Source organism: Anolis carolinensis, chromosome 1, assembly GCF_035594765.1.
Source record: "Anolis carolinensis isolate JA03-04 chromosome 1, rAnoCar3.1.pri, whole genome shotgun sequence".
NCBI classification, from domain to species: domain Eukaryota; kingdom Metazoa; phylum Chordata; class Lepidosauria; order Squamata; family Dactyloidae; genus Anolis; species Anolis carolinensis.
This window is the reverse complement of record NC_085841.1, coordinates 120,204,692-120,222,986: the sequence shown is the minus strand read 5'-3', so window position 1 is coordinate 120,222,986 and position 18,295 is coordinate 120,204,692. Positions and strand designations below refer to the sequence as shown.

The window sequence follows — 18,295 nt, the reverse complement described above, 5'->3', positions numbered from 1 at the left end:
TTATGGAACTATTGCTTTTAACAACTCCCATCATTCATGTACCAAATAATAAATTATTTTCCTGCATTAGTCATCTGGTAAGGTAAAAATCACCACATCTATTCTGATCTATACCATTTTAGCTTTCTCTCCTGAAACTCAATGCTCTGTAGAACTACTGTACTTTAACATAGAAACAAATTGTGAAAGGATTTTTTTAAATATTCATTATGTGTGAATATAAATAACAGAACAATTATATGCATGTTTGCTCAGAAATGTCAGCAGGACTTCTTCCCTAACAGCTGAATATAAATTCTTAGTGCAAATATCACTAATGTAATATAGATTCATTTTATTTACTTTGATACATTGTCTTTTTCTATCTTTACATTTTCTATATGGACATAACTTCACCCGTATCTACTAGCTATGTGACAAGCAAAGGCAATAAACTAAACTCAAAGTCCCTCTGCAGCTAGCTCCAGCATTCGTTGTCAGGTGTCAAAAATTACTTCCAAAAGTTTCACAGGCAGTTTTGAAAACTGAGGCAAACAAGTTAAATCAAACAGAATTGACAGCCATGGCACTAAATACCTGAAGGCCAGTTGAGCAGACCATAAAAGTGAGGGAATACAGTTTGTTTAGAAGGGGATGTTGCTTGAATAGATGGAATCTGAAGACCTGCTCAGGACCTACTCAACACATTACCAAAGAGTGTGCTGAAAATAGAGGCAGTGGTGGTATAACTTACAGATTTATTCATGATAAATAGACAAATGTGGAGATCTAGTAACCTGATGTGGTCCCCAAACATCCACAGAATGTATTTGTCAGTTCTAATCTACCTTTTCTGTTCTTTCCTCTTTCCAAGGGTACATCTATGCTGTAGAATTAATGCACTTTGATGTCACTTTAACTGCTATGGTTAAATGCCATGGAATTATGGGGGTTAAATTTTTAAAGGTCTTTAGCTTTATCTGCCAGATAGGGCTGGTGCCTCTCCAGATTCCCATGATTCCATAACACTGAGCTATGGCAGTTAGAGTGATATTAGACTGCATTAATTCTACAGTGTTCACTGGTTCTTAACCTGAGGGTCCCCAGATGTTTTGGCCTACAACTCCCAGAAATCCCAGCCGGTTTACCAGCTGTTAGGATTTCTGGGAATTGAAGGCCAAAACATCTGGGAACCCACAGGTTGAGAACCACTGGTGTAGATGAACCCTTAGACTGGGAAAATAGTCTCCAATATTGGGTTTATATTGCATAACCTAGGAATATGGTCCTTCTACAAACTATAATAATGTTTGCACATGAGCCCCTCCTTTCTCCCTGTATCTGAAAAACAGATAAGATTCCTATTCTCAGAGATATCCTTATCCATAAGGGTGATGTAGCCTAGCATCAATTGTGTATTTGTTTACAGTTGCATCCGTGATATCAGAATGGGGTACCTGCAAGACCAGCAAGAAAGAGGGAGTGTATCTACCCCCTCCTTCTTGCTGGTGGCATGAACACCCCATTATGACATCCCAGATGCAACAGACAATGGTCAGGTACTCTTAAGAAGCTCCATGGATAGTAAGGAGTAACAGTAGTGACATGAAGAAAAAAGTGACATTGTGGTGAGGCCAATGCAATTTTTGTCTTGATGCCAACCCAGCATTACAGTGGGTTTTGGCCTGGTCTGTCTGGCTGCCATCACAAGACTGGTCCTGGCTTAAGTGGGCATGGCAGACTCATGCTTGCCAGTTCTCGTGGGATGTGAAAGACTTTTGACTGAAACATTGGAAAGCTGTTGGTATTCAATAAAATAGATTAAAATTAGGCAAATCAGTGGTGTGACTTGATATAATGGTGTGGCCTATGATTCAGAGAATTTCTTTCTATCAATAACTACACTATCCTTTTCCGAGAATGATGCAAAACTCAACTGCCAGCATAAACATGTGGCATATTTAATTTAATATATGCCAACCCTTAGACTTAAACCCCATTGTTAGTTCCAAATAGATTAGACTCATTAAATCAATGGGAAATAGGTAAGTAAATACTATGTAAATTCTACTGATGCAATGAGTCTCTTTTAGGCAAGGCTAAAGCTGGGATTTAGGCTGTTCCTATCCTAGGGGGCAAACTAGCTGCTAAATAACTTAGCTGAATCCCATTGTGTTCTCATCCCAAAATAAATGTATGGAGCAGATCTACCACCTGTGAATGATTTTCATCAATAATTTCTCCTTTCAATTTGTATTTTAAAAGTCAGATGGTAGCAATGAATATTCACCAGTTAAAGGGGGAAGATTTAAATGTTCCCTAGTCATGCAAGATATTCCCTATCTGAATCAGATTCATGTTTTGCTTATCTTGGAGTGAGAAGGAAAATCAAGACTCAGCTGCATGCCACACATTTGATATGGCCCATAGTTTAGCCCTAGGGCTGCAAATCTGTCATGGTGACTGCTTGTCCTGCTTCATATCCTATGAAAATACCTAATAAAATGGGGAGATGTTATCATTGTCATCTTGTCAGACAATTGTTTAAACTTTATTACCTGCCAGAATTGCAAAATGTTCTCCTTTTCCATCTCTGTTCACAGCTCAGCTGTCAAGCACAGCTCACTATAGGATATTAACCTGTTCAAGGAAGGATATGGACTACTAGACTGAAATATTAGTTCAGGACTATTGATCATGGAAAGTAAGTGAGTTATTTCACGGTTTGAATACTGGGAAGGTAGAATTGTTTAATTGGTTCTTCAGTTAATTGCTGTATGACTTCCTGTATCTATGGGGATCAAGACATCGTGGATATCTGAAATGGTAGATAATAGCAAACCTATATTTTGACTAGCATGTGGGCTGGAAGCATACCATAGACATGCACTGGAAGACTTACCAAAACCTACAAAAATAGGACGGGGGTATTTTTTGGAATGTGGATATGTGAAGCTGTGGATATTGAATTTGTTGATAAGAGAATTGTTCTATAGTTTCAAATTGAATTCACAAAGAATGCTTTGTTAGATTATCACTGTTGGTCCCATTTGGGCACTGGTTTTTGGGCAGTGGTATTAACGGTCAGAAGCAGCATCATGAAGACATCAGGTAAGTCATTCTATTAAGACTATTTCACAACTGCTGTGCTCACTAAGAAGGTGCTTTTATTAGCAGCTAACTGACCCACTTTATTTGGCAATTGTACATGGAACAGGATCTATGTAAAATGAGGATCTGAAGGTTTGGTGAAATAATAGACTAAAGTCAGCCATTTAGGATACACCTAAATTGTTGAATTAATGCAATTTGGAAACACATTAACTGCCATGGCTCAGTGCTGCAGTATCTCAGGTTTCCATAGTTTGGCAAGGCACCAGCAATCTTGTGCAGAGAAGGCTAAATATCTTGTAAAACTATACTCCCATGATTCCATGGCATGGCAATTAAAGTCATGTCAAACTGCATTAATTCAACAGTGTAGGTGCCTCCTTAAACTGGATCCAAGTGCAGCAGGTAAAACACTGCCATAATATGATCAAAGCACTCCATCTAAGTTATTCATCTTGTGGCTCTGTTACGAACCAACTGGATCACTCTTAAAGACAACATCATGGTCAATTAATTGCCCTAATTTAAATGGGACAGTGTCTTGTTTGATGTCTTTATGCTAATGTGTCTATAACCATTTGCAGTGTGCAAAGGAAGGAATTTTCCTTCTGGGTGACAGCTCCCTCTGCAAGCAATGAATGTGTTGCACCCCATTTATTCAGTTTGTTTTCATCCTGAAAGTTATTACTTCCAACCTGCCTGGGTGTGTTTGCGTTGTGCTTTGATTTCTCCCACATGTTAGACAGCGACGTGTGTCCTGACAATTATGTAGTTTGTTGATTTTTCCAGTCTAATGAATTTCCAGTCTAATGAATTTCCTGTTCATTGTTTCTTTGAATGGCAGGTTGCTAGTTCAGCTGCCAAAAGAGTTTAAAACGATCTGTTATAGGAAAGAAACTGTCTTTTTATTTGCATCATTTGCTTGCTGTTTCCTGTTTACTAGGCTGCTCTCTTGAAGTCTGTAACTTTGGAAATCCAAACTTGGATTACTTTCTTCTCGCCCACATCTCTTGAAAGAAATGCATTTACCATTTCCAGTTTCCAAAAGGCCAGCGCTTAGAATCTGAGCATAGGTTCTGTCCACAATTTAATTCCTCTTTTTTCAATTTAAAAGGGATTTCCAGCATTACAGCCAGGGGGAAATGACATCTGCACCAAATCTTTGTGATTTTCTACCAGGCAGCAAGCCCAGGCAGCAAGGCTAAATTAGCTGTACTGATGGCATGTTGACTTTTTCTAGGGGAATTTAGGTCTGTAATAGCTGTGCATTTTAAAGGGGATAGAGGCTGAACAAAATCAGAGAAAGAATTAAAGGTTATCTACTTCCTGTGGAAAAAAATGATACAAAATGTACAGATGGGAAAGAATTCTTTCAGAGTTCAAGAGCAGCCAGCCCTTTGTATCCAGAGATTCTGCATCTGCAGATTCAATCAGACATGACTTGAAAATATTTTTAAAGCAAACCTTATTTTTTTTAGTCTATATAAGGGATGTGACTTTACTCCATCATTGTATATAATGGGACTTGAGCATCCATGGATTTTGGTATCCATTGGGGATCCAGAAACCGAACATCAGTGGATACCAAGGTTGTCACTGATGTTGCTCCTTTCTACTCATTGAGCTCCAGAGGAACACCTGTAATATCACGCACCTCCAGTTAGAAGGAGCCAACTGGAGGGCTGGAGGGGAGCAATTGAATCCCCCTGCGAAGGACCAGTTGGTTCTGGCTGGCATTCCCGCCAGTTGGCAAAGAGGAGGGGCTAAAGAAATCTTGCTTCAGGTAGCCCCCTCCTCTCTGCATTCACTTCCCTGCAGCACAACCCACCCTCCCGCCCTCAGTTCAATATGAGTTAAGCTGGTTGCATTAGGGCCGGGTAGGAATTTTTTCCCTCCTTATAGAAGAGGGTTTTTTGCCTACCCCATATTGAAGCTGCTGGGAGTAAGGAATTTAAATGAGTGGGGGCTGTATAAATAGGTGTCACTGGTAGGAAGTGGGGAAGAACTTGGATCAGCGGGGTCAGGTGTTTCGCCCAATGGTTGGCTTGGCAGGTGGTCCCAAAAGATACCTGGCCTCACCATTACCCATGTTGCAGTGCTCTCCTCCACAACTAGTCAATTATCTCAATTACCAGTTTTATAATTAGGTCAATAAATGGCCCATTTATTTCTCCACATTTTGTGTCTGGTCTCTTTATTTTGCGGTGGGGATTCAAAAGAGTTCCTTTATACCAGAACCTACTATTTCTCTTTACAGAATATTGAGCAATGTGTTGTGCCTTCTTCTGACAGCAGACACGGCCAAGCCTCATGTTTGGGGGTTATGGCAATGACCCAAGACAAAGGCAAACAGCTGTAGCACATTTGGAGCGGTCTAGCCATCCCTACCTTAGCAGAAAAGACTGAACCCTTTTCTCAAAAGGTGAAGTACAAGTACAAGAAACAAGAAACAAGAAACTACAGACCCCTTGACAAGCATGCTGCCATCCTGCACTTTATCTCTGGACCCACCCCATCCTACCCCTAACGTTATCTTGGAAATTTTTGGAATACTCGATCTGGCACTTTATGGAATAACCCAGTTACTATGCACTTTACTTCGACCCCCTTTTATTCCTTTGTCCCTTGGGGGTGAAATTGATATGGTTTTAAAATTTCTTATCTTGTTTTATGTATTTATATTTAATTGTGCTTGAATTCGTTTTTGCTTTTATTCTGCTTGTTATTTTATTGTTTGGTTTTATATTTTAACTTGTTTATACTTTGTCTTTTCTGGGCTTGGCCCCATGTTAGCCACCCCGAGTCCCTTTGGGGAGATAGTGGCGGGATACAAAAATAAAGTATTATTATTATTATTATTATTATTATTATTATTATTATTATTATTATTAAGTAGAACACAGGATTGCTGGTGGAAGCAATGTCAGATACCACTCATGAAAGACATCACTCTGAGATCTGGAACCTTAGCCTTAATACTTGTGATTTCATCCAAAAGTTCTGAAGATATATTTCTCCACAGGGTTTGTTTCACCGATACTTTGAGTTTCCTGCAGGAGAGATAAAGTGGTGTATAAATAAATATAACAACAACACTATCAGCTTTTTGACCTCTGATTTGTTTAGACTCGTAGCTACATTGCCTGCAGAGTTATTTTCAACACAATAGAGAAGTCTAGAAATTTTGGCTAGAAATTGACCCAAAAGCTGAGTTGACTTATCCATGGGTCAATGTAAATGCTGTACCTTAACTTTTATCCCAAAAGGAACCATCTCCTTCTCTGAGTAGAGCAGGGGAATGTGAGTACTAACTCCACCCTGGAAGAACCAAAAATAACCACCAACCACTTCTACTCTCTCTGCTGTAGTGCTGCTTCTGGTTGGAAAAACAGTGGCGGCAGCAATACAGCTGTCTTACCCATGTATTTGATATCCACAGTCTCACTTACCTACGCTCCAAAAATATTTTCTCCAGCAAGTGTTTGTGGGTTTTTGTAGGTCCTCCAGTGTGATTCTATGGTATGCTTCCAATGCGTGTATAATCAAATCATTGGGTTCACTATCATCCACAGTTTCAGGAATCTATGAGGTGTCTTGGAACCTATCCCCCAGAGATACAGGGGTCGTGATTTAATTTTTTTTTAAACCTGGCAATACAAAATCTATGGTGAGACAAACAACAAAAAACATACAAACATAATTATGAAAACAGTTAGTAAATACTATCCACAGAAAAAGCAGCTATAAATAACACGAATGAATGTTCTACTAACAAATTAGTATATTTCCGCAAACAATGTAATTTGAAATAAAAAATAACAATAGAGTCAATAGGAGCTGGATGGTGTCTCTTGATTAAGTCAAAAGCAAGGAATCCCATGGATGGAATGAATATTGGTAAAAATCCATGTGTAAAGGGCAAGTGTCATGATCCAAATGCAATTTAGTCTGTGACAAAAGAAATCTGCTAATTCCTTTCAAATGTCTAAAAGTGCTCCATCAGAGAACTGGCATATGATTTCATATACATTTCTGATTAAATCCTATGCAAATTTTCTTGGAAATAATCCTACTAAGTTTCGCTAGGCTTTCTTCTAGATATGACCGGTAAAAAAGAAATGCAATATTTAATACCTTTCCAATGGTCTAGACTACCAAGCTGCTTGATAAATGAGCTGCACAAAAATGTTATTTATTTAACCCCAATAGATATTGATGGCCACAGAATTTCTTCTAGGGTTTGGGGAAGGGTAAAAATAAAAATATGGGAGCACAAATTGTGCGTATGCTACAGGTTGTTGTAGCCTACATGTGCATTTTCTTTTTGAGTGTTTATACATGCTTTGCTTCAATAATACAAAGGACTGCGCACATTTGGAAAATAATGTTCAGGACCTGGAACTGGCACCAAGGACCCTGGCCACTGTTATTATTATTTATTTATTAGCGACATTTATATCATGACCTTTTCACCCCAAAGGGGACTCAGGGCGGTTTACAAGTATATATACATACAATATATTATATTATATAACTATATTGCAATATTATTAGTAATATTAAATGTAATATAAATATACAATTATAATAGTGAATTATAATAATTACTACATTGTATTACATCAAAATATTATTATTAATATTACATGTATATATAATATATTATAATATTAGTATAGTATAATATTATTATATATTACTATAGTGTTAAATTGATACAGGAAACATGGTGAAAAGATGTTTTCCTGGCCCCGCCTACTTCATTCTGGTGCAGAATGGCAATCAGACCTTTGGGGGGGAGTGCTGCCATCTGATGGTAAAGGAGACATGGGGGAAAGATGTGTTCCTGGCCCCGCCTTCTTCATTCCGGTCTAGAATGGCAGTTAGACCTTGGGGGGGGGGGGGAGTGCTCCCACCTGATGGTAAAGGAGACATGGTGGAATGATGTTTTCCTGGCCCTGCCTTCTTTATTCTGGTCTAGAATGGCAGTTAGACCTTGGGGGGGGGGGGGGGGGGGAAGTGCTCCCATCTGATGGTCAAGGAAACATGGTGGAAAGATGTCATCTTGGCCCCGCCTTCTTCATTCCGGTCTAGAATGGCAGTTAGACCTTGGGGGGAGGAGTGCTCCCATCTGATGGTAAAGGAGACATGGTAGAAAGATGTCTTCCTGGCCCCGCCTTCTTCATTCTGGTCTAGAATGGCAGTTAGTCCTGGGGGGGGGGGGGGGATGCTCCCATCTGAAGGTAAAGGAGACATGGTGGAAATATGTCTTCTTGGCCCCGCTTTCTTCATTCTGGTCTAGAATGGCAGTTAGACCTGGGGGGGGGGGGGGGACTGCTCCCATCTGATGGTAAAGGAGACATGGGGGAAAGATATCTTACTGGCCCCGCCTTCTTCAATCTGGTCTAGAATGGCAGTTAGACCTGGTTGGGGGGGGGGGGGAATGCTTCCATCTGATGGTAAAGGAGACATGGTGGAAAGATGTCTTCCTGGCTCGCCTTCTTGATTCTGGTCTAGAATGGCAGTTAGTCCTTGGGGGGGGGGGGGGGGATGCTCCCATCTGATGGTAAAGGAGACATGGTGGAAAGATATCTTCCTGGCCTCGCCTTCTTCATTCTGTTGCCATCATATTCCTGCCTAGTCATTCAGAAAAGAGGATTGGTCCTTTTTAAAATAAAAAATAAGTACGATATTAACTTTTATCAAAAACATAACCATGCCCTTCTTTGAGTACAGTGACAAGAGGTGAGAGTTGAGTACACCCTGGAAAAACTTTAAAGAAGCATTGACCCATTATCAAAATTGGAAGAGAAGTGTCCATGTAACTAGTAAGAAGGAGGTAGCCAATTGCCTCACCTTCTTCCTGGTCAAGTAGGTACCTCAGTATGAGGTGCACACAACAACAAGAATCATCACTGCTCCTAGCCAGCTCAGTGATCTGCATGAGATGGTCACAATCTTTTCCCTTTTCCCTATGCTGATGACTGCAGGAAAAAGGGAATGGCAGCCATGCCCTGTGTGGATAGTGGACCAGTCCAAATCAGACCTGACCCTACTGTCCACACTGCTCCAAAATCACAGGGGTGCTCTGGAGTTTCAATCAAACTCAAGAGCTTCTCCTAAATGTTCATAACATGGGGTTAAAATAGATTAACACATGATACCTACCAGAAGTATAAGAATGTCATGGAGAGAGTCAGGATCAAATTCAAGGTGATTCCAGGTCATGTTGCCACATACAAAGGATTCAAATCTTGTCTCCAGTTTAGTCCTCTTGAATGACTTTAAACAAGCCATACACCTTGGCTTTATTAACAATTTGTTGTTGTAAGCCTTCAAATTGTGACCTAAAGGCAAAGCTACCCCAGCTTTTTTCAGCAAGGTTAGTTCAGGTGGGATTTACCCTTGACTTCCTCTGATGCTAAAAGGTTTCCATAGTGTAACAAACATGTGAACCTTAGCCTTCCACAGTCCTCATCCAACAGTGAAACGATTCCATCATATTGACTCTCTTCATCAACAAATCTATTGAAAAGATTAGTGAAATATTGATGGAGTTTTGAGTTTCTCCAGGAATTCGAACACATATTAAATGTAATAAATGTATTAAATGGATTCTTCAGGAATGGACACAACTTGTTTGAGCAGGACTGTGACCACATCTTGCACCTTGAGCATTTAACTCTAAAAATAAGAAAAATATTGTCATTTCACAGGTTTTTTAAAGAATATAAAGCACATCACTCATTAAGACTATGATATAAATCAATAACCATCATGGTCACCACAACTCCTAACATGGCAAAATCTTCAGTTTCATTATAAAATACCCCACTTTCATCCTAATATGTGGTGTTCATTCCTTTTTGCTCTTGTGTTGTGTTAGTTGCTATAGTTACTAGGTACAGCACTATTCTAGTGACTTTTTTGTAGACTGTCATCTGAATTATATTTGTCAGGCTTTTTTTGCCCCTTTGTGACATTTCCATAACTGCTAGGCACCCAGCATGGTAACTGGTACAGTTCCAATGAACTGAGTTATTTTAGCAGCATGACATTCATAGACTTTAATGGGAATCTGAAGGTTGAAATGTTGCTTTGATAAATAGGATAAATGTTAAAGTCTATATTAACAATAACACAGCAAGGCATACCACTTGTTAAATATATTTTTCATAAGTAATCATTTCAACGTCCACTCTTTCAAACTACTACAGTGATCCTTTCCTACACAGAACATGTAACATCTCTGCCAGGCAAGGGAGAACCGGGGAAAAATTCTACATCTTTTGTTCTGAAAATGGACAATATGTGAAGTTTGGATCAGTCAGGAATGCCTGCATTCTTTCCTTATTGGTCTTTGTTTGTGGGGACAATTGTAAAGGTCTTTTTGATTTATTTAATAGATTTCTGGTTGCATGTAATCATTAGGTTGCACTGAACATTCATTATATCTCCCTTAATCTATACATACATATATTCGAAGGTGATTGTAGTTTGAATACCGGTTCATTGGGGGGGGGGGGGGGATCCAAGAGATTTTATCTTTCTGGGGCTGACCAGTTACATATCAAACAAATTTAGAAATCTATCACTAAAAATATACAATACTATCGATGTTGTGAAATTTCTTCCCATGCTTGCATATTGGAGTCAAAACCTTTTTAAAAAATAAACTCAAGCAAAATGGCAGCCCTCCATCGAATGGCTGCAATTTATGTTGTAAGCCACCCCAAGTAACCAAGGGGAGATGGGACGGGGTATAAATAAAGTTGACTTGACTCCATGGTCTACTAGAAGTTCAGTGCATCTACTAATCCCCAACACTTGCTCATTCTGATATAGACTGAAATTTACAGATAATTTCTATAATTAAAATATAAATTGACCATGTCCTGTCTCAGGGAAGCCTCCTTAGTGGAAATAGGGAGTGAAAGAGGAGGGCGACAGCTGCCTTGGAACCAACAGGCACTTGAAGTGGATGTTGAGGTTTGGCCATCTCATGTAAGCCTTGGTTTAGAAGAACATGGTAGACTGAAATAACAACAACAAAATCATAGGTATGGCCTTTCCCTGACTTGAAAGGGAAATACTGAGATAATTAATCTATCTGTGCTATTTTATAAGAGACTATACATTGGCACAGCCACAGATGCTTCTTTGCTGCCAAACAATCACTATCAGACATCATGTGACATTCCCTGTTTTGGTGTCTCCTGAACTCCCGTTTATTCCCAGAATGACTTACTCTCTTAAGTAACTCCCTGTTTGGCATTTGACCTTTCTCAGACTGCCATTTTAAAAAACTTAACTTTTGAATTGCTTCCACTAGACTTCTTCTCTTGTACATCCTCTGTGTATGAATCTGGACAAATTTAGTTTGCATTCTTTGTTCTCCTAAATTGTAAGTGCATTTCATTGTGTACTTGCCAACCTAAACCTGGACAGAAATAAGAATCTGAGATCAATGACAAAAGATACCACCATCCTAAAAGTTAGGTGGTTGAGTACACATGATGGAGATGTATCTGTATCAGTACCAACATTATTCAGGCTTCATCCTTGCTGGGCTTCTGTTGTAGTTCAGCCTGAGCCTGAGATTGGGCCCATTCAGCAAGCAATTGTCCCTGCACCTGCTTTACCAGAGGACTCACAGGTTGGGCCTGACATTTAGCCAGACTTTGGCCCTAAAATGCAGCCAGAGTTTGTTCCAGTGGATTCTGGGACCACAGAGAGAATGGTTGCAAGCAGGCATTCTGAACCACATTCCTCTCCACAGTCAAGGCCAGTTCCCCAGCCCGGGCTGTGGCGCAGGTGGGAGAGCAAGCCAGTGCAATTAACTGCAATGAATCACTCTGACCAGGAGGTCATGAGTTCGAGCCCCACTCGGAGCCTATGTTTGTTTGTCTTTGTTCTATGTTAAAAAGGCATTGAATGTTTGCCTATATGTGTAATGTGATCCACCCTGAGTCCCCTTCAGAGTGAGAAGGGCGGAATATAAATCCTGTAAATGAATGAATAAATAAATAAATAAATAAATAAGATGGACATTCAAGTTTAGAGGAGGATAATGTGTTTGACAGCAGGGAAGCGATCTCTCATCGAAGAAGGGAGCACGAATGTTTATGAAGGAGTAAACAACTGCTTTTGAAGCACGCTAATGAGTAGTTTTCTCATGAGAGAAATAGTCTTCCCATGGAAGAGAGACCTTGGGTTTTCCTTAAATGCCTGGTCCTTTCTCTGCACGGCAAAGGTGTCAACTTTGCAATTCAAGAGAGAAAGATCTTTGCTCCGTGTTCTTGTATGCCTTGCAGACGTGGATTTTGATTCAAGTTCCCACCTTTGTTTCTGCCTTTGAATCCAGTTGAATACTCTTGTGACTTTGCCATATACCTTGAATTAGAAATCCTAATTAGTCCTAATCTTTTTTTTACTGGTTTTGAACCACTTCATTGGATGTGTTGCAGTAGCGGATTCCCAGATTGGCTTAGTGTTTACACCTTATTTTATTTTTTTGGTTATTTAATATTTAATGTTTATTTTACTTGAGTGATGTTTGTCTTTACTGTTCTAGTGTAGCACAAATCCTATGTAAAATCATACTACTTTTTTGACATTAATGTTGAAGTCTGAGATATATACAGAAAGTCTTTACTTTGCTATTGAGATGGATCCTGCACTATAGCCTTGTTTACCTTGGATTATACTGGAGATTGATCCTGAATTCTAGCCTTGTTTCCTGTGGTTTCTAGTTTGTTTCATGCCTTGGAATTGAATCCTGTTTAGACTATTCTTGATACTTCTCATGGGATTAAGTTCGAGTTCGTGTCTGGACTATAACATTTGAGTTACTTTCTTGGACTCTTGCTTATAGACTTTCAAGTACACTGCTCTTGTGGGTTTAACCCATTCTATTAACTCTGAACTTTATTTGCTTGTGCTTACTTGTAATCTTCAATAAACAGCTTGATTGCTTATATTCTGGGCTCAAGTGTGGTTTCAAAGTGCCCATGCAGCCTAGGGGTGCAACAGCTTCTGGTGAGCAACCACAAAAGCTTTGTTTGGATTTTGGTCTTTATGAAATTGATTTTCTAAATGAGTCTAACCTGCTTTTAATATGCTTTTAATCTACATCATTGTATCTTACTTTGGGGCCCATGGTGGCTGAAGAACAGTAAATCCAACACAATGCAAACATTCAGTGCAATGGGGACTTGTATGTATAAAATCAAGATTCAAATGGTTGATGAGCAATTTCAGGGTCTCTGCTGTCCTTTTAGAGGATTCTTCATTGTGAAACTAGCACTGGACTAGATAAATCGAAACCTATCTTTTAAATGCAGGGCACACAAGCAATCTCCTGTACAAAGAGCAGGGCTTTCCAACCATTTCAGTTCTGCTGCCCTGTTACTTCCTCCGAGAGAGGACTCTCTGAAATAGCTCTTGAAAGTTCAAACCATCTCAACCAACAGATGCATGAAAGAACACTTCAGGCTCGCTTAGAGTTCTTTGAATATCTTCAACTGGTCTCTCCTTAAGAGTTGAATGCTTTGCTGCTTTAAAAACAAGAAAGCCAATTTTTAAAAAATCGGAATTTCTCCAGGCAATAGAGGGACATGAAGCAACTGCCCATTACTTTTGTAAAAGCAAAACGGAGGGGGAGATGCTCTCTCATCAGCCCTACTAAGTAAAAAAAAAACCCCAAAAAACCTAAGTGAACATATAAAATAGCTCTTCAAGACAGTTAAAACAATAGCAAAGCAAGAAGAAAATTAAAATAGAATTACAGGGAAAATAGTAAGCTGTCTAGGTCAAGCACCTGTTTAAACAAAATATTTTTGCTTGCTTGTAAAAACCCATGTGAGGGAATACAGGTGCTTCCCTCTGCTTTCCATTAAAAATATATTGTAACCAAATGGAAGTGGTCATTGTTAATTGGACTGTGTTTCAATGGAGACGAAGGGCCCTTCTACACATGAGTAAAACCCACACAAAGCAGATTAAAGTAACCAGCTTCAGTGTGAGTTCTAGTCTCCACTCACACACCAAAACCCTTTCCCGGGGGGTGTACATGCCATCTCGATTGATATCAGGATGGCATGAAGCCAATCCAAAGCCCCCCAATTTCCCCCTAAAACTTACTTACTTTACCCCCATACACTTACTTTAAAAGGTCCCTGGCCACCATAAATCTTCTTGCATCCTCCTGGTGCGAAAAAAATGACGCCTGAGAAGATGGGAGGGGTAAGGAGGAACCCCGCCCCCCCCCTCTTTCAGGCATCATTTTCTCGCACCAGGAGGATACGAGGAGAGGATTTAAGTAAGTGAATGTGGTAAGTGTGGGTTAGGGGGAGAGGGGTAGACCTCCTCCCACATCCTTGGGGATCCAGTAGCCCAAAAGTGTGGGATGGCTATGGAGACTGACACTTGGTGTCATGACCCTGGGAGTCAGTCCCCACAGGCCCAATATCTCCTTAGACCTTCTTATGAAAGCCCAGATCTAATGAGGTATTTAATTAATTTGGAATAACTTGGTTTATTCAGAATTAATTCATTTTTACCGAAGATGTCGTTTGGAACATTTCATTGGTTTAGTCTCAATATGCCCTGGAAGAAATTCAAAGATTGATGAATCCAAGAAAGGCCTATACAGTTTGAAGGAAATTCTGGAATTATATCAAACGCTTCATATGTTCTCCTACTGGAAAGTCTCCATAGTTGCACAACTGATACAACTAAGAAGTAGAATTTGGGTTTTATCTCATGAGGCTTTCTCCCCACCACAGTAGCATTGATTGTAGAAATGGTATTCAGTTGGGATTACTATCTTCCCTTGGGCACTTTAAGAACCATTCCAGGATTTCAGCATCCATTTACATTAATACCTTATCACACAAATTTTTGGGACTGCCCACCCACAGAGCCGGTCCAACAATGAGGCGAATTAAGCGGTCGCTTCGGGCGCCAAACATACGGGGGCGCAACCGAGACTGCTTTTTCTGTTGATTTGTTGTAAAACATGATGTTTTGGTGCTTAATTTGTAAAATCTTAATGTAATTTGATGTTTAATAGGCTTTTCCTTAATCCCTCCTTCTTATCCAACATTTTCACGTATCCAACGCTTTTATTTTTCAGTGATTGTTGGGGGGGGGGGGCGCCAAAATTTTGTTCGCCTACACTTGAAAAATACCTAGGGCTGGCTCTGCCCACCCACTACCTCATCCAAGACATTTTCCCCACAAACATACAGTTCCTCAGCCCTGAAATATACATGAATTAATCTCACCTTTTAAAATGCCTTTTTTTCTTGGGTGGGGGGAGAGGTTGGGAGTTGAATGGGGAGGACTTCCTGACCAGAATAGATCAGACTTCTCAAATGTAAATAATTGCTGACAAAGGAAAGTCAGCAGCTACTATATCTGTCTGATCTATCCCCATGACAGCGATTAGTGTATCTCAAGAAAGAAACAGAAAGAAGAAATGTTTCCAGCATTTCCTTTTACATTTCCAGGAGATTGTATGTGTATTAAAGGAGGGAGGAGGAGAGGGAGGAAGGAAGGAAAGGAAGAAGAAAATAAATGAAGCATTGGCATGCCATAGTACAGTAGCAAGAGAGGGATGTCAGAACAGAACTAGAAAAGGAGCCGGGAAAGGTAATTTTTTTGGCTTCTTTGACAATCCTCAAGGAGAGCAATTGATTTTTTTTCTGTAGAGAAAAAAAGTTGAAAAGTTTCTCAGTTTCTTTGCCAATTGAAGGAAAATCACATTTAAATGTATCCACTGTTTCTACCTTAACATTTCCCCATTCAAATGATGCCAAATGATGACCCAAAATCAGCATTAAGGCATAATTGAACTATTGCACAGAAAGTCATAGCACAATAGAAGCTGAAGATATAATTAACAGATGTGTGTGTGTGTGTTAATAAAAAGAAATACTTTTGTAATGGTTTTACATGAGAGACCAACACCAAAACAGCAACACCATGCAATAAGCCCCAAGTGAATGCAATTGTAATTTGCCTGTCTCATGTGATAAGGCTCTTAGTTTATGAAAGCTTATAAAATAGACTCTCATTTAAATGGCACCCACGAGGATTGGTAGATACCGAAAAAATTTTGTTTCTGATTGCTTGCAAGTAACTATTAAAAATAGTCCTAATACTATACCCCATAGTATACCATGCCATAAACTCTGTATTGACTTGATATTAATATTGAAATGCAGTAATTAAAAGCAAATAAAGACATATTTAACTTACATTTCTGCTAAAAATATTTTATTTAAAAATATTTCATTTTAAAATATATATATTAATATTTATTTTGAGTATTATTGCTTTGATTTTTCCTGGTTTCTTGAGAGTTCCAGTGGCTTGTGTTCCAGCTAATTGAGAATCTGCTATACTGTGTACTACCAACTTCATTCTCTCAATCTCTAGGCTACAACAAGATCCCTCTGCAAACTGATATCCTGTAAAGGACATTTAACCTTGGCACACAATTGAGGGATGCAACATGCCAGGATTTGAGAGAAATACAGAAATAAGGAGCCCGGTTTATTCCAGTCATTCTCCAGAAACCACATTCTTGAGAATGGGCATCATTTTGTTTCTTTCAAGACAATGGGTCACCCATCTGATTTTGTAAAGCTCAAGTTTTCTTTTTCTGCAGTCATCTCATCTTGGGGGAAAGGTTATAGTGTCTTAGCAGAGTACTGTGTGACTTTACTGAGTAGGTTATAAATTGCTGCTCTGCTTTTCCTATCAGCATTTTGAATAGCCCTTCCCCCTCTTAAGCTTAGGTGGGGAGATAGTCTCTACTGGAATTAAGATAATGTTGTATTGTTTATTTTCACTAGCATACCGTAGTAGTGTAGTTTCTGTGCATAATCTTTAAATATCAAAAGTGTAAATGTGACAATAAAAACAAAGAAAGATTAACCCCCTCCTTGTCCTTCACTTCCTTCTTCATCATTTTCCCCAATAAAGACATACAATTTGTTCCAAATCTGTATTTAATTTTCAATTTTCAATACATCATTTAAAAAAATTAAAAGACACCAACAGTGTTTGATTTTTAAAAAATGTTATGCAACAACCTATAAAATTAAAACCATTTAAAAATTTATTCAAAGCCAGAAGATAAAAATCAATAAAACTACACACCATTAAAAATCCATTATGGTTAATTCCTAAAAGCCTGTTGGAATAAAATAGCGTAGCATAAATATATGGTACTATAGCTACAATGGATCCTAGCTGCCCAGCCAATTGTGTTTTAGAGTCTGGCACTCATTATTTGTACAAGAGTTCATTAGCTCCTTACCTAGCATGTCGCCAGTTTGAGAGAGGACAGTATGTAAGCTTGCAATCCACACCTGCACAACCTTGGAGAAAATGCACCTGTTTGTGTAACTATTTTTATGTTAGTGTAGTGCCCCAATGGGATTCTGACCACAATGGGCTGCATGTGAGAAAGTGTGACAAAAGGGAACATTAAAAATAATGAGAAGAAAACTAATTTAATTTCAGTTGGTGTTGGAAATGAAGGCACTTCTCTGGTTTTGAAGAGAAAATGAATTTAATAGCTCAACAGAGGATGACCCTTCTTTACTGGAAATTGGTCCCAGTGACTGATAACTGTACAAAGGAGAACAAGGAGCAAATTATTGCTGGATTCCATTTCACTGAAGTCAGTGATGCACAAAACTTGCAGCTTAATCCTTTAAGAACTTCTATTACACTAGCAGCTGAAATGCTAAGATCATGGAAACTGTACAAAATCCAACATTTTATTTTTGTTTTCCCTCCATTCCTTCCTCACTTTTTTCCATTCTGGAGTGTGTCGTGAGCACAATGTGTGTCAACTGCCTTGTTGGTTGATTGTTTGTTTGCATGCTGGCTTTTAAGGCTAAGGGAATAGAAACATTCCTTGAATCTGCAACAGCTCAGGGGAAGGTCCCAGGGGCTTACATGTCTTTACACTAATGCACAGAGCATGGGGAATAAACAAGATGAACTCCAACTTTTAGCACAACACCACACTTACGATGTCATAGGCATCACTGAAACATGGTAGAATAATTCCCATCACTGGAATGTAGCCATTGAAGCCTATAACCTCTTTCACAGAAACAGAACAAAGAGGAGAGGAGGGGGAGTAGCCCTATATGTCAAAAACATTTTTGTTGCAGAAGAGATG

At 39.2% G+C, this 18,295-nt stretch overlaps 2 long non-coding RNA genes across 3 annotated transcripts in view; one reads left to right on the top strand and one right to left on the bottom strand.

Annotated features, from left to right (window-relative positions):
* Positions 1–1,508: 1,508 nt before the first annotated feature.
* Positions 1,509–18,295, top strand: part of LOC134299255 (uncharacterized) — a 42,394-nt gene continuing 25,607 nt past the window's right edge. Inside the window, exons 1-2 of the long non-coding RNA XR_010006439.1 lie at positions 1,509–1,607; positions 2,583–2,683. This is a non-coding gene — a long non-coding RNA (uncharacterized LOC134299255). The remainder of the gene's footprint in view (positions 1,608–2,582; positions 2,684–18,295) is intronic.
* LOC134299256 (uncharacterized) lies at positions 6,057–9,924 on the bottom strand. 2 transcript variants are annotated; one of them, XR_010006440.1, is made up of 3 exons: positions 9,259–9,924; positions 6,540–6,737; positions 6,057–6,140 (listed from the first exon to the last, which is right to left on the bottom strand). It is a non-coding gene; the product is annotated as an uncharacterized LOC134299256 (long non-coding RNA). The 2 variants fall into 2 exon arrangements; XR_010006443.1 differs by lacking the exon at positions 9,259–9,924 and adding an exon at positions 8,007–8,090.